We start from the raw sequence: 14,668 nt of genomic DNA on the forward strand, positions 1-14,668 counted from the left end.
TTTCGGTCACGTAAAAACTTCAGCCTGCATCATTGTCCATATTTAACGAAAACTTTCAGCATAACTGTGCCTACATAAACTCGGTTTAATTTTTACGAGTTTTCCCTGCCTGACGCCATTTTTAATATTGAATGACAAGATATAAAAGTTGTTCAATAAACCCGCAGAATGCAAATTCAAGTCCTTTTATAAATAAATAATGTATGAACTGACGCCCGTATTGGGTCTGTGTTATAACATAAATTTGCTTTTATAAAGTTTCTCAGGAGACAATATATATATATAAGTATATTTATATACATTTTATTTAGTTTATGCTCATCTTAGAAGCTAGACATGAATTATTAAAAGTGCTTTTGGAAGATAAAAAATTTAGAGTAGATTAATTTTGCATAGTCACTTTAGATACTGAATCTTAGTTTTACGACTGAGAATTTGTATATAAAAAAGCTAGACAAAAAAATACAATTTAAATAGAAATTAATGCAATAACCCCAGTCCTTATCCTTACATATTATAAAGCAAAGTCCTTCGCCGCATCTGTCTGTCTGTTCGCGGTAAACACAAAAGCGGATTTTCATGCGGTTTTCACCGATAGATATTGTGTTTCCTGAGGAAGGTCTAGGTGTATAATTTATTGTGTTTTTACCCGAGCACCAAGTATTGTTAGTAAGATTAAAATATATAGACAATGAATGTTACTTTTCATCGCAAAGTTTTATTTCGAAACTGTTCCTTTGAAGAAAGGTTATGTAACCTTTCTAATCTTTAGTACACACGTGTCGCTCGGCGTGTCATCACAATTATCAATTCTATGGCTTGGGTTGCATCATATGCTATCTATTGCTACAATTAGTTCCCACGTGCGCTTGCAGTGTCTAGTCTATGAGCCTAAAGAAATATGCACATTGGAGATTTTTTACACGAGGTCTTTTTTGAAATATTTTTTTTGGCACAAACTTTTATCGTCGTTAGAATTCAAATTAAATTCAAAATTCTTTATTCAGTTTAGGATGATATACATCAGTTATTGACGTCAAAAAAAAATATTTAAACTAAGTCTACTGCCGGCTTCCAAAGCGCAGGTGAAGAAGAAGCGGCGCAACAAACTTCACCGCAGCCTTTTCTCCAAGCACGTCAATTAACAAATATAAGTCTTATACATATATTAAAAATTAGGAGGACGAATTTACATCATTATTAAAAAATGTCAAAATTTGAATTTGTTACATTTAACACGTGGCAAAAATGGTAGTAAAATATTGCCAGTTAAATTTCACCTACTTCCGCATGCCCTCGCTTATTATGATAAGCATGATGGTGTATCCAGGATCGGCTCCCAACGAGGGAAATCCTCAACGGTTTACTGCACCAACATGGTTTTTGTCACCCGTTGTCAAGATCTCTCTGACGACAATAAAAAATTGTGGCGAAAATGTAATTTAGACATTTTTAGCCACCGATTTATTGATTTTGTTAGTACTCATGGGATACCTATATTGTATATTTGATTGCCTAACTGTTGACATACATAACGAAACTAATGACGCTTTATCTGATAGATAAACACGATTAACAACGCACAGTCCTGTTGCATTAATCCTCCATTAATCATTATACTAAATGTACATTACAATGTTGATGTTACATAGAGAAATTACCATGTCTGCTTGAAATTGAAACTTATGGCCTACGTATTAAGACTTATCTATTTTTATATAGTTACTTTTTAGCATATACTACATACATACATAGTACGGACAAACCGTTGTGTAACAGAATCGACAGAAAATTATATCTAAACGGAATTAGTATTGCAGCTGGATAGTTCAACTTTCGATAGCGTTTCGATAGACTACCGATAGTTTGAATAAAAAAAAAACAATGGTATCGATTCTATCGACAGTATGGCCTTTTTCGATGAAAACTATCGACAATCAAGCTATCGATATTTCGGCAACGCTAGGTGCGACTTATCAAAACTTCCGTAAAGATAAATAAAAATTGCTTTAGAAGTTAGAAATATTCGAATCGGTGTTCTGAGTGGAATACCTAGCAAATTCGCTCAGGTGCTGGTATTTCAATAGATGAGACTAGGGTTGCCACATGAGAAAATTTTAAGTCCTGAGAAAAAAATGTTTCGATATGAGAATTGTTTCTAACGTTACTTGCGATTACATAGGTCATACATAAGTATTAAGCTATAGTAACTTAGGAATCTCTCAGAGATCAAGCTCCGTAGTCGTAAACATGTCGCACGGTTGGTGAAACCAACGAGAGAACGGACAACGGAGAAATATTACGATTATTTTTATTTGTCACAAAAGTCGATTGTTTAATTACTATAGACTTTTGTTTCTTAATAATATTATCTAAAATACTCTATTTTATTCAAAAGTGTCATGAAACTTCAAGACTTTTTAGTATCGTCTAAAATCTTTATATTGAGTACATAAATCCTCTGAAATCCATCGAATCAAATCCATCGCTTCACGTGATAAGTTCGCCATTGTATATTTACCTTCTTGTTATGTATGTACTTTTAAAAATGTGTTCTTTGTACAAGATATTATAAACAACCAAACAAACAAACAAACAAACAAACAAACAAACAAACAAACAAACAAACAAACAAACAAACAAACAAACAAACAAACAAACAAACAAACAATCCTGAGATCTCAGGACGATTCTACAAATATGGAAACCCTAGTTACAAAGACTAACAAGGTGCAAGCCAACGACGCCACCAAACAGGAATAAATTAATTGTAACATTTCTAACTAACCGAAACGTTTGACTTCCTAACTAGCTTTAATCTAAGTACATACTACGGGTGTGACGTCATCACAATCGGTAACTGAGGTGTGACTTTGAATTCAAGCTGTTGCTAAACTCGATCTGAGGTGTCACTTAGCATTTTAGCTGTTACTAAGCATTTTCGCTGTTACTAAACTTGATCACGAGATGTTCGACTTAGCGTTATATTATAAAAGAAAAGATAAAAATTTTAGTAATCAATTCTGCATAAAAAAAACGAATGACAAAGATTTCCAAGAACATATCAATAGTCAATTTTCACAGCTACAGAATAAAAATATAATTCATCCCCGCATCAAGACGTGAAGACAAAAAAAGATTTCCTCTTGCAAGTAAAGACGTAAAACAGGAATCAGTGAAAAATATTACTTTCTTTTTCATTCAAAGACCTCTTTGCTGAGCTATCAAAGGTAAGAAATTATACATTTAAATGAACGATGACTTAAAACCATATCAGTCATGCCTACATTCACTTCCTACCGTCTCGAAAGCAATGCCATTATCAATTTCACCGGAATAATATTAATTATGGCTTATAGACAATTATTTTCGCGTGAACGTCACAGGCGGGCGATAATCGCGGCGATAGCGCCACGCGGCGGCAAATTGGCGCCATTAAAATTATGGCGATTCTAAATTTGAATCTGTGGCAATGAATCTAAGCAGTATGCAAATCGGAGCTTGAAATATCATGTCGAAAAAAATTATTGTCTATGGATTTTTTTTTTTAATAATTCTTTTGAACAGCCGATATTATAAGTAATTTTTGCCTTTTCTAGTGAATATACCATATTCACTAGAAGAGGCAAAAGGCTTATTCCTATATTTATTCTATTTGTTTATATTTATACAATGTTTGCGAAGACAACAGCGAGCACATGCTACGGGACGTCACAGCCAATTGATGAAACCAGGACTATTTTGAGATGATAGTGACTATAAATGCGCAAGTTTGGAAATTTTTGCTGACTAAATTATAAGACAATTTGATGAAATTTGGAGTATTGCTTAGAATTAACCTTTACCAGCCTTGAAGCAAAAAGAATACAACTAATTTGATTTTAGTGATGGTAATTTTATAGACTAAGGGCCTGTTTTACCGCTGTATATACAGAACATATCGAACAGATATCGTTAAATATTATTTCACTAGAGTTAAATAAGGCTAACTAGCCAAAGTCACAGATTTATCTAGCAGTTAGATTTACCATCACAATACAATATAATATTTTATCAGAAACTGGTGAAACACGCCCTAAGCCTGCTTTATACAACCCTGAATAAAACAAACAAACAAATGGATTGCTTTCTTCGTCACAAGGACAAAACACTAGAAAATTTTTGTCACGACAAAGCGAGCACGATATCGGATTAGGCTTGTAATACTTGTTGCTAGAAGAATTAACCACTTTTTTACATGTTTTAATATAGATTCCTTACGTAATACAGACAGACGGTCTTTGTTTTTTATCTACTAATATCACAAATATGAACATTTGTGAGAATACATGGATTTTTGTAATCACTTTAAGGAGCTTTTCTCCGCTTGCTGATAGACTGTATGCAACATATCGAACAGATAGCGTTAAATATTGTAATGCATTTCAAAAGTCAAAATCTGCAATTTCCAAGTAATAAATAGCTGGTTTTTGCCCGCTGCAAGTTCCTAGGGGAAAAGTTATTTTTCTGTAATTAAAGGTATCCTATGTCCTTTTCCATAATTCAAACTACGTGTATGCAAAATTTCAAGAAGATTGGTTGAGTAGATAGAGCGTGAAGAGGTAACAAACTTATTGTTGCATTTATAATATTAGTACAGATGTTTACCTTAGTTGTCCGGGACACCAGACTGTATCACTTCTTAGAATATTCTCGGGAAACTTACCTGCAAAAAAAAGAAAGACAACATTTAGTAAACTATAACTTTAAAATATTCCAGTAACCAGTGTCTATGATTAAGAGCTATATTACATATGTGTTTCATCATAATATAGCACATTTCATACATCGTTTTATGCCGCTATAAAACGTTCAATTATATTGAATTAACAAAATAGATAACTTACACGGTAAAAGAGTCGCTAATGCTGTATAAGTTTGACAAGAAAATGTAACTTCTTAATTTGGTCTCGTAGCCTTATCATTCGTTCGTTTTGCGCAATATAATTGATCGTTTAGTCGACATCGTAAATATTTTTCTATTGTGAATTCGATGAATTTCACCGAAGCACGAACAAATGAAACTAATAAGTGAAATTTTACTGCACAAAATTACTGCGAAGAAATTTGTAGTTTCATTTGAACTCCTATAGCTACCGAAGTAAGCTTAAAATAACACTAAAACAGAACCTGCAGGTTATTAAAAGCGTAAAAACTCTTAACGTGACCCTAATTAGAATATCGCCGAAGGACGCAATCCTGTTATGCCAGAAACTTTTTAGTATCGCCGTTAAATATCGGAGGTTCCAGAATATTCCACTTATACAAATATTGCGTTTATATTTATTGAAGATAGTTTTGCCAAATCTAGTTAACTGTCGATAGTTCATCTTGAAAATCATGGTCATCATGATTTATAGACAAATGTTTAATAATATTATCATAGCAATACTATCGATATCGAAAGCATATTCGGGCTATAAAATCGGCATCACTAGTAAAAGATGATCAAAGATTTATTTTCTGCTTTTTATTTCCTTCGTTAAAAAATAAAGATTATAAGCGCTCTGAAAAATGTAAACTGGTCAATGTACATTTATTTTTTGAGCGTGTTACTACTAACAGTGGTGTCAGATTTTATTCCAGTCGTCTAAAGGAATCTGACATGACTTTTACTGTTACGATATTTGTCGGTACCCACCGACATCTAGTGGCAAATATCGTCATAATTAGAGAGCAGATTCTATGAATTTGTACATAAACATAAGGATTATAATGATGAGTCATCATTAAACCAAACAAAATATTTTTTTGATAGTTCATTTCGCTCGCCCAATGTAATATATTTGAAAGTCGTAATGTTTCGGGCGTTTATATTGTAAGAAATTAAAATTCCAAAAGTGTTCGGAATAAATTCCTGCCTAATTAAGCTAAATAGTCTAATTAAGGGGTATTTTTGGGGGTTCCTGTAGTGAATATGAAATGGTTCCGGGAAAATTAAGCTTTCGCTTTTTTGTACACTTTTATGGTATCTAGAAAACTGATTCTGTATCGCTCGTGTGAGATGAGAGTTGAAAATAAAGATTGCTCAAGAAATGTTCTATTCAACAGTGAAAACCGAATATAATTCTGTAGCGTAGTTTGGGAGTAAAAATTATATCAAAGACAGGTGGAGACGGAGAGAAACATTTCAGCTTATCTATATCTATAGAAATAGAAAGAATGAAGAAATTCCCGGAATTCCCACAGGATTGAATCTAAAGGGGTGTCCCCCGGGCAAAGTGTAGTCAGCACGAGTTATCCCTCTTTCACTGCTTGCGACTGATGCCCGCCCGGGAATCGAACAAGACAAAGTTTCACAAGTAGCTATACGAACGTATACTTTGCAACTGGGGTGGAATAAAAATATATTCTATCTTCGGTGACGTTTATTAGAACATCCCTTACCCCACACGTCCCGAACTGCTAAAGTTGATCTTTTTTTGCGAAATTGTCGGAAACTTCAAAGTTCGACTCATGCAGCGCGACCTTATTACGTAGTTTCATTTATAGTCTTTAGTTTTGCTCGCTAGAGGTCGCTACTTCTTTTTAAAAAAATTGGAGATATGTTTTCTTATTGGGTACTGTTACATAGTAATAAACATAGTTGCAATCCATATAAACAATCTTTGTGCATAAGAACAAATGCACTTTTACACAACAAACATTATTCGTTCATTTCATCGAAATCGGCCCAGCAGTTTAGCGATGTTTATGCCGAAACATGACAGACTGACTTTCGCATGTATACAATTACTATGGATCTTCAATGAACATTTAATTGCATGCAAATGACGGCGCTGTATGTTGCGCCGTTTGAATAGCTAACAAATCGAGTTTAGCTAAAATCTCAGTCACACGCGAAGTTATCTCGTGTACTCCACATTGATGGTACGTCTTTACAGAAATTGAATACAAGTTGCAATATATAACAGTCATATTACATCCAAAGATACTGCAACTTGCAGATGCCCGATAAGTACAGTTATCAACACGACTGCCCAAAAATTAAATTTAAGGTCTTTTTCTTTTAACTTTGTTGCACAAAATTACAAAAAAGTACAAGAGCTGGGCTTAAGGCAATATGGCAGTCTCTACCAGTTAACCATTAGACCAAACAGAGATAGCAAGATGGTGCAGTCAAGTGCATCAAAAAGATAACAAAAGACATTTACTAATGATAATAATATATATCGAGTGAATATACTCGTATAGGCAATTTTTGATATTGAATTTGATGTGGTACAACCCTAAACTTGTATTTTGCTTCACATAAGGCAAGGTTGAGTTCAAAGGGCATTCAAATTAATAATTATAATAATAAAAAAAAGATTTCAAAGGGCATTCAAATTACTAATTATAATAATAAAAAAATATTATTACCGCTGCTTAGGAATCGACATGTGGTGTTGGCGACGAATTGTTCTAAAACTAGAATTAATGCAGGGATTATAGTGTAACTTGACATGCGGACGGTACGCAATGCGGAGCAAGAATACCAGGTTCAAATCACGAAATTTACGTACACGTACGTGTTAGTTCCAAAATCGAGAACATACGGGTCTAATTTATAGAGGGGCGTGCCATTACTGAAGAGCCAAATAAAGATCTGCAAATAAGGTGCAGCCAACAACACAGCAACACATTTTCTTCATAGTCGTATTCCTCATGGCTTGGGGTCTTTACGTGAAATGAAACACACACACCGACTTTCTTGACACTATCAATGGAGTGGTTTTTGCCATTGCCTTCTCCATTTTACACATGATAATCAAACAGAGTGCAGGGTTCCTCATGAAGTTTTCCTTCACCGGAAGCAAATCTATGAAACTGTTACATAAACCTACCCAAATTTACTGCCTACTGATATTATCAATGCAAGTCTGCGTGTCACGGTTTGACGGCTAAACCGATGGTCCGATTTTGATGAAGTTTGGGAATAGATAAAGTTTTTTTGACCTAAAAATTTTGAGGTCAAACAAAATTACGCCCACATAAGTGCATGCAGTCTAGGGACATGAACGTATGAATGAAAAACATGATACATAATATTTTGCAGTGAGAGGAGCCACGGGAAAGTAGTAATATATATTTGGATACTAATTGGAAAGACTTCGGTACATTTTCTAATTAAAATAAAAATGTTCACAATACAAATAATAGGCTAAAGGAAACTCCTATAAAACACTTGAACTATCTCATTTTGAATTACCCAGATTAAGATTAAACATAGTCTGAATAGCACCGATCGATTGACCGCACGATAAGCTGATAACGACACCAAGGCGTGTTATCTTTTCTATCTCGAGAGCTAAATGAGATAAGAATAGTAAATAAACACACCAGGGCTGTAGGTAACCCGGATTGGTTGTCTAGGTTTCGTATATTTGTGTAAAATCAATTGTATAAATATATAAATTTCGAGACTTGTTTTATGGAATACTAACTCAACGATACTATATTTTATAACAAATAGATACAAACATCCAAGACCATTTTCCATCATGACCCGACCATGGTTCGAACCCGGGACCTCTCGGTTCAGTGGCAAGAACTTTACCTCTGCGCCACCGAGGTCGTCAAAACATTGTTTGTTCTACATAACCATGTTGTGAAAACAGAAACAAAACACAGCAATGTTGATAGGCGGTCTTATCCCATGGAGGGGTTTTTAAGTGAATCTTTTAAACTAAGGACTTAATTTTTATGCGGTTTACACAAATAAATAAGAGGAAAGTTTATATAAATGTCTACGTGATATAAAAAGAGAGATAAGAAAGCATTAGAATCGATGCCATTTGATATTAGATACAAGTTTCGGAACGAGACACGTAGCGGAAATCGTAGCGGGAAACGGGGGATTGAATTGAAGATGACAAAAAATACAAATTTGAATCATAGTAATAAATACATTTTACCAGTTTTAGAATACATACGTGTTAAAAAAATAACTGAAAATTTACTTCATTTCCTTTTAAGAACTGAAATACACGCGTGCGAAGCCGTGGGCGACAACTAGTATTACATATATTTCTTGAATCGAAATAGATTGGATACAAATATTTGAATTACGCCTCCACTCCACAGATACCAAATAGACAACAGATGACATCAGAAAATTAATTTTGTATTCAAACCGACATCAAACAAACGGACGGAATGCTAATTCAATTTCTTTTTTTATTTTTGTCTTACAAGCCAGTATTGGGAATCGATTTATTTTTTTAACATGCCAGCTTCGAAGTAGACTTTTCTATTCTCGAGTAATCGTTGTGTGCTGATATAAGTAACTATGTTACGATCTTAGTCGTAGGTTGTAGGCGTCTACGACTCGTAGATTCGTTTTTGTAGTACTGCGACGTTTTATTCGTAGCAAATCGTAGCACTCGTAGCAAAAAAAGGTAAAGTTTTGTTTATGGTGTTTTATAAATCTTTCTTCTTGAGAACTTTCAAAACAAAATATTATTTAAACACCATTTATTCGTTATAATTTAAATAATTCCACAATATAACTTTTTAAATGTTATTTTTACATACGATGTCACACATATTTTTAACTAAATAAACACACGTAATGTATAAATTCGTCCGAATAATCATGGTTTCGATAACTCAGTGGTTAAGAGCAGAGCAAGAGCAAGAGTTAAGGTTAAGTGGAGAATAGGTTGGGTTTGATCCCCGCTTAATTTAAGATTTTTTTTCATTCCATATTATTTTCAAAATACAGAAAAACCTATATGAAGCTAATTTTATTGATATTAATTATCGTACACATACAATCAAAATTACTTAGTAAAATCCCCGAATGAAACTCCGATAAAACATATAAAACTGAAAGTATTGATCTCGTCTGATCTAAATTCAAAACGGTGATGTACAAGTTAATTATATCATAAAAACGAGGCTTGGAATTAGGTCAGGAGCAAGATTGATTGATCACACAACAAGCAATGTGACGACGGTTTAATACTCGAAGATGCTTGTGTTAGGCTTGGTTCATACTATCTGAAAATTACTTTAGTCTAGTCAACACCCCCTTTATGTTTGGGTAAATTAGCAACACTATGTTTAAAACGTTCTCATACATATATATTTTTTTAATTGTAAATGTGTTTCGTTTTAGTGGAAAAAAAGCCCTTGGATTCATAGACAAAGATATATTTATTTGCAATAACATGACAATTAATACATGAACAAGTCTCACATGTTACACCATCACTGGCATGCAAAGTTTAGCTTTGCGTTCGAAATTCAAAAAATAAGGAATAAACATAATATTTTTTTCGCTCATATGTGAGACAGAGGTAATTATAATAGAATACGATTATTTATTATTATTATTATTAATTATTCCAGGTCAATAGCCCGTAGTTACATACATAAACACAAAGCGGGAGCCGGGTTTGAAAATAGACGAAAATACACCTGTAATTTTAATCGAAACTCAAGCTTTACTCATACATATGAATAGTTTTCATTAAGACGCCACCACATGGATTAACACATTAAACAGAGCAGGCTTTCGAGTGCCACATAGAGATGGAGCGACTAAATAGTTAAACAAACTTATACCGACGGTCAAAGTTCACCATTCTCACCTCTATGCCATTCCGGATAAGTGCTAATATACATGCAAGAATACCTTGCGCGATAGTTTTAATGAGTAATAAGGACGGCACGTGAATCTACCGCCACAAACTGTTGTATTGTTTGTTCCAGATATTTACGTATTTAGTTTACAAAAACTAACAAAAGGTGCCACTTTTAGCAACAGAATTGCCATCAGCTGACGTCGTCATTTTTTGTGTTCATAAAAAATAATAAATTGCCTCGAATTCGTTACAGGCGAAAGTCGTTAGTCACTTGAAAAAAATCGGGAGTGAATGACGCGCACTCGAGCCGCCAGCTGTTTCCGTCGCACAGCTGATCGACCGGATATTGGCTGTTAGAGAGAAATCTGCTTTCTCACTCGCACACCACGCTCTGTCTCACTTGCGGCTTTTAATTTTTCACTCTTCAGCCCATTAATGAGCAGACGATTCTCAATTCAAACTTGCGAAATGAGAATAGTTTAAATCTTTGAAATTTGAATACAAAATTGCAACACTTTTTCTCCAAAAATAAATAACTGAACCATTTCTAAGAATTAAATTATTATAGTCCACTGTTATGCGAATAATTTTGCGCCGTTTCCGTTTGCGTGATAGAAAACTCGAAAATGTTAACTTAGTTAAATAAAAATATACAGATCCCCGTGCCTCGAAACTGGTGTTTGAAAAAGTAACACTGGCCAACACGCGACATGAATGCGGCGTTCGAAATTTTAAAAATTAAAAATGCAAAACCTGCATTGATTAATAATAATGGATTGGTATTCTCACCCACTTATCGCTCTGATTAATCGAAACGACAGAGTTAGCACAAAATACCATTTCATTAGTTCCGTTTTCCAGTTTGTTATTATTTGCATTTGTCAGGTATCTGCGCCTAAGTTAAACCGTAAAATCTGAGCAATAGGATACAATTTGGCGTGCAATGAATTACATAAGTCCGGAACACTGGGATTTTAAGTGGGAAGTTTTGACAGCGGTTACAGGCTGCTGTTTGTAAAGTTAGGAAGTTTTAATATTTAATGGACAACAAAATGTTTGGAGTAATGAATTGATGTATATTTTTGTCCAAACAAAAGCGAAAACAAGAAGGAAAGTTAAAATATTTGAGGATTCCAAGTTACGCAATATTCTCCGATTTACCGCTTAAGTAATGCCATGGAATTAAAAATACACATTAAAAGGACTATGCAGATGTGGTATATAGATATGAAATTGCAACTTTTGCGATGCAAATTTCATTAAACTGGATATATTACAGGTTAACTAACTCGAGCTAAATGTTTCGCAGAAGAGTCACGCGGCTACTTCATAATAGAAATTCAACCTTGTGTCGACGTAATAAGCATTGTAATTGAATGAAACAAGCAAAAGTCGCGTGTATTACTTATGAACAGTGGTAACACAGAACACAATGTTTCCGAGTGTTAGTCCCTTTGGTCTAAATAATAATTTGCTTTTGTGTTATTATAAAAGTTTGTAGAACAATTGGAAAAAGCAAAAACTTATTTAAAACACGTCCTTTATATACTTTAAATGTCCTTGAAAAAAAAAAAGACTATAAAAAAAAAAAAAAAAATAAAAATAAAAATGTTTATTGGGTAACTCAATGTTCACAATTTTGCTAGTTGTGGGTGCCACCTTTTAAGCAAGATATGCTTGTGCCAGGCGACACCGCTCTCTAATATCTAAGTATTTTATAATTAGTGAACCTAAGTACACGAATTTACAATAAAAGAAGGGTGTAAAGTATTCTAAAAATATAATAAATAAATAATTACATATAAATCAAATATTAACAACGTAAATAAATACAAACAGATAAGATAGATTATAATAATAGATAATAATATTAAGGTGTAATAAATATAAAAAGTATATAATGCTATATAGAGGAGGTGCTGATAAACGCCTCAAGTTCGTCATAAGTTTTATCTTTTAGCCATGATAATAACATTGACTTACACTCAACGAATGATTTGTTGTAAATGTAGATATTTTTATTTATTTTATAATTAGAAGAAATTCTGGCGGACAAGAACCTCATATATAATGTATCCTAAAGACATTACACTCCTAACACAGCCGAGAAACAAAATGGCCACGACATGAAGACTGTTGTTTAGCGATTTGCATAATTAACGTCAGCGGATCAGTTTAATTGGCTCATTATTCGTTCAGCATTGCTTGTAGCCAGTTCCATAAATCTTGTGTTAGGTCTTTATTTTAATTTACCACATGTAATGTGTCGCGAAAAGTTAATTTGTGTAGAAAGTGTACCACCGAGGTCGTCAAATGTTAGTCAGTGTTAGCAATAACACACTCGATAAGAAACAGAAGTTTACATTAAGTTTATGTTATATGTATTTATATATATTTACATATTGTACCTACATGTATTAACTGGTACGTTATAATTGTTATATAATTAGATGTAATCTTGTTCTTAAATTTGCACTTCTCGCCACTTTGCCTACCCTCTGTCGGTTGACTGGTAGAAAAAGCCCAAAACTTTTGAGTCCGTAAGTTTTTTGTAATACTAAATAATATAAATTAAGTACATATTTTTTGTAATAAAGTTAAAAATATATATTTATCTCGCTGCAATGTTCTATAATCACACAGACGCTGAACATTTCATAGACAGTGTGATACTGTGATCTCGCTTTAATATTCCAGTCGAATATGGTTAAGGGTGAATTCGAACGATGCAATGTTCTGATGCATGGCGTTCTTGCATCCGCATTGCAGCTCCCTAGTGGTTGCACCATACAACGACATTAGTTTCAGTGCATATCGGCCGTTCTGAATTAACAAAGCCTAGCTACACGAACGATAAAGTTTAGAAATGCGAAGCGATAATTTTTATGTTTGTTGGCGTGCACTTTCATAAAGCTTTGATATGGCTTTTTAGTTTTTAAAGCGCGCACTAGCGCCACATTTTTTAGCATTTAAATTTATTTCTCAGCTAAAAATATTAAAATTATTTTGATAGATTCAGTCAACCTTAAACTCAAATAAAAAACTGTGGGCGCAAAATGAAACGCCTTAATGTTCTATTATTGCATATAGGTCGTTAACAAATGTGGCCACACGAACGCTAGGTTTATGACTAAGTTTGATAGAAATAACGCATTCATATTTTAAGTGTTTTAGTACTGCTTTATTTATGAATATAAAAAAATCAACTTTGTATAAGTTTGTGCACATTATGATCTTTCATTTCAGTTACAAATTCGGAAATTTCGGAGAAAAATTACCATGTGAATAAAGCTAACGGTGAATCAAAAGAAAAAATCGAAATAAATTCGGGCGGGTCGTCATCCCTTAAATAAGCAACAAAAATTACAATTTGCTCAAAAAAAAAAAACCTGTGTCCATTTTCGGGGCCATGAAAAAACAAAAGGCTTAATTAGGTCGTCCCATGATTTTTCACGTGAAACCGCCGGGGACACCCTCGTTACCCCGCCGGTTACAGGGACAAATTTCATTTACATCCCTTCATTTGCATGTCTGTGAAAAAACGGGGAACGCAACCCAGTCAACTCAGTCAACGCATACTTTTGACTGAGAATTGATAAGTCTTACACCTGCATATGCGGGTAGCTTTATAATGTGACTGACAGCGCATCTAGCGGTCATATTGAGAACTAAGTAGCACTAATAGGCCGATGCTATTCTTGTATTAAGTGTGCTTTTATTAGTGTTCACCAGAATATTAGAAATATACACTAACGGTTAAGAATTATTCTCAAACAGTAATGTAAATTCAAAATCGATTGAGTACGGCCAAGTTTGAATGAATGAAATGAATGAAGTTTACCGATAGTGTATACATAATACATGAAAGTATATATTGCAATCAGTGTTTTGTGTTTACGCAGGACAAAGGCGTATTATTTATCAATTGCTGTATACAAGAAAACATAAAGAAAATTACAATAAAGAAAAACAAGTACAAAGGCGCTTATTTCAAAAGAAATATACTCGAGCATACCTTTTATGTTTGCCAAGGCTAAATGTTTACTTTTTAATTCAAC

At 33.7% G+C, this 14,668-nt stretch overlaps 1 protein-coding gene across 30 annotated transcripts in view; it reads right to left on the bottom strand.

Annotated features, from left to right (window-relative positions):
• The window catches only part of brat (brain tumor), a 357,328-nt gene that overhangs the window by 13,277 nt on the left and 329,383 nt on the right, over positions 1-14,668 (bottom strand). For 12 of the 30 annotated variants that reach the window (XM_053760340.1, XM_053760339.1, XM_053760353.2 and 9 more), the window contains one exon: positions 4,648-4,705. The exons of the other annotated variants lie outside the window; for them this stretch is intronic. The gene's annotated coding sequence lies outside the window, so the exon portion shown is untranslated. The remainder of the gene's footprint in view (positions 1-4,647; positions 4,706-14,668) is intronic. 30 annotated transcript variants of the gene reach the window in all.

Source organism: Plodia interpunctella, chromosome 20, assembly GCF_027563975.2.
Source record: "Plodia interpunctella isolate USDA-ARS_2022_Savannah chromosome 20, ilPloInte3.2, whole genome shotgun sequence".
Classification (NCBI taxonomy): domain Eukaryota; kingdom Metazoa; phylum Arthropoda; class Insecta; order Lepidoptera; family Pyralidae; genus Plodia; species Plodia interpunctella.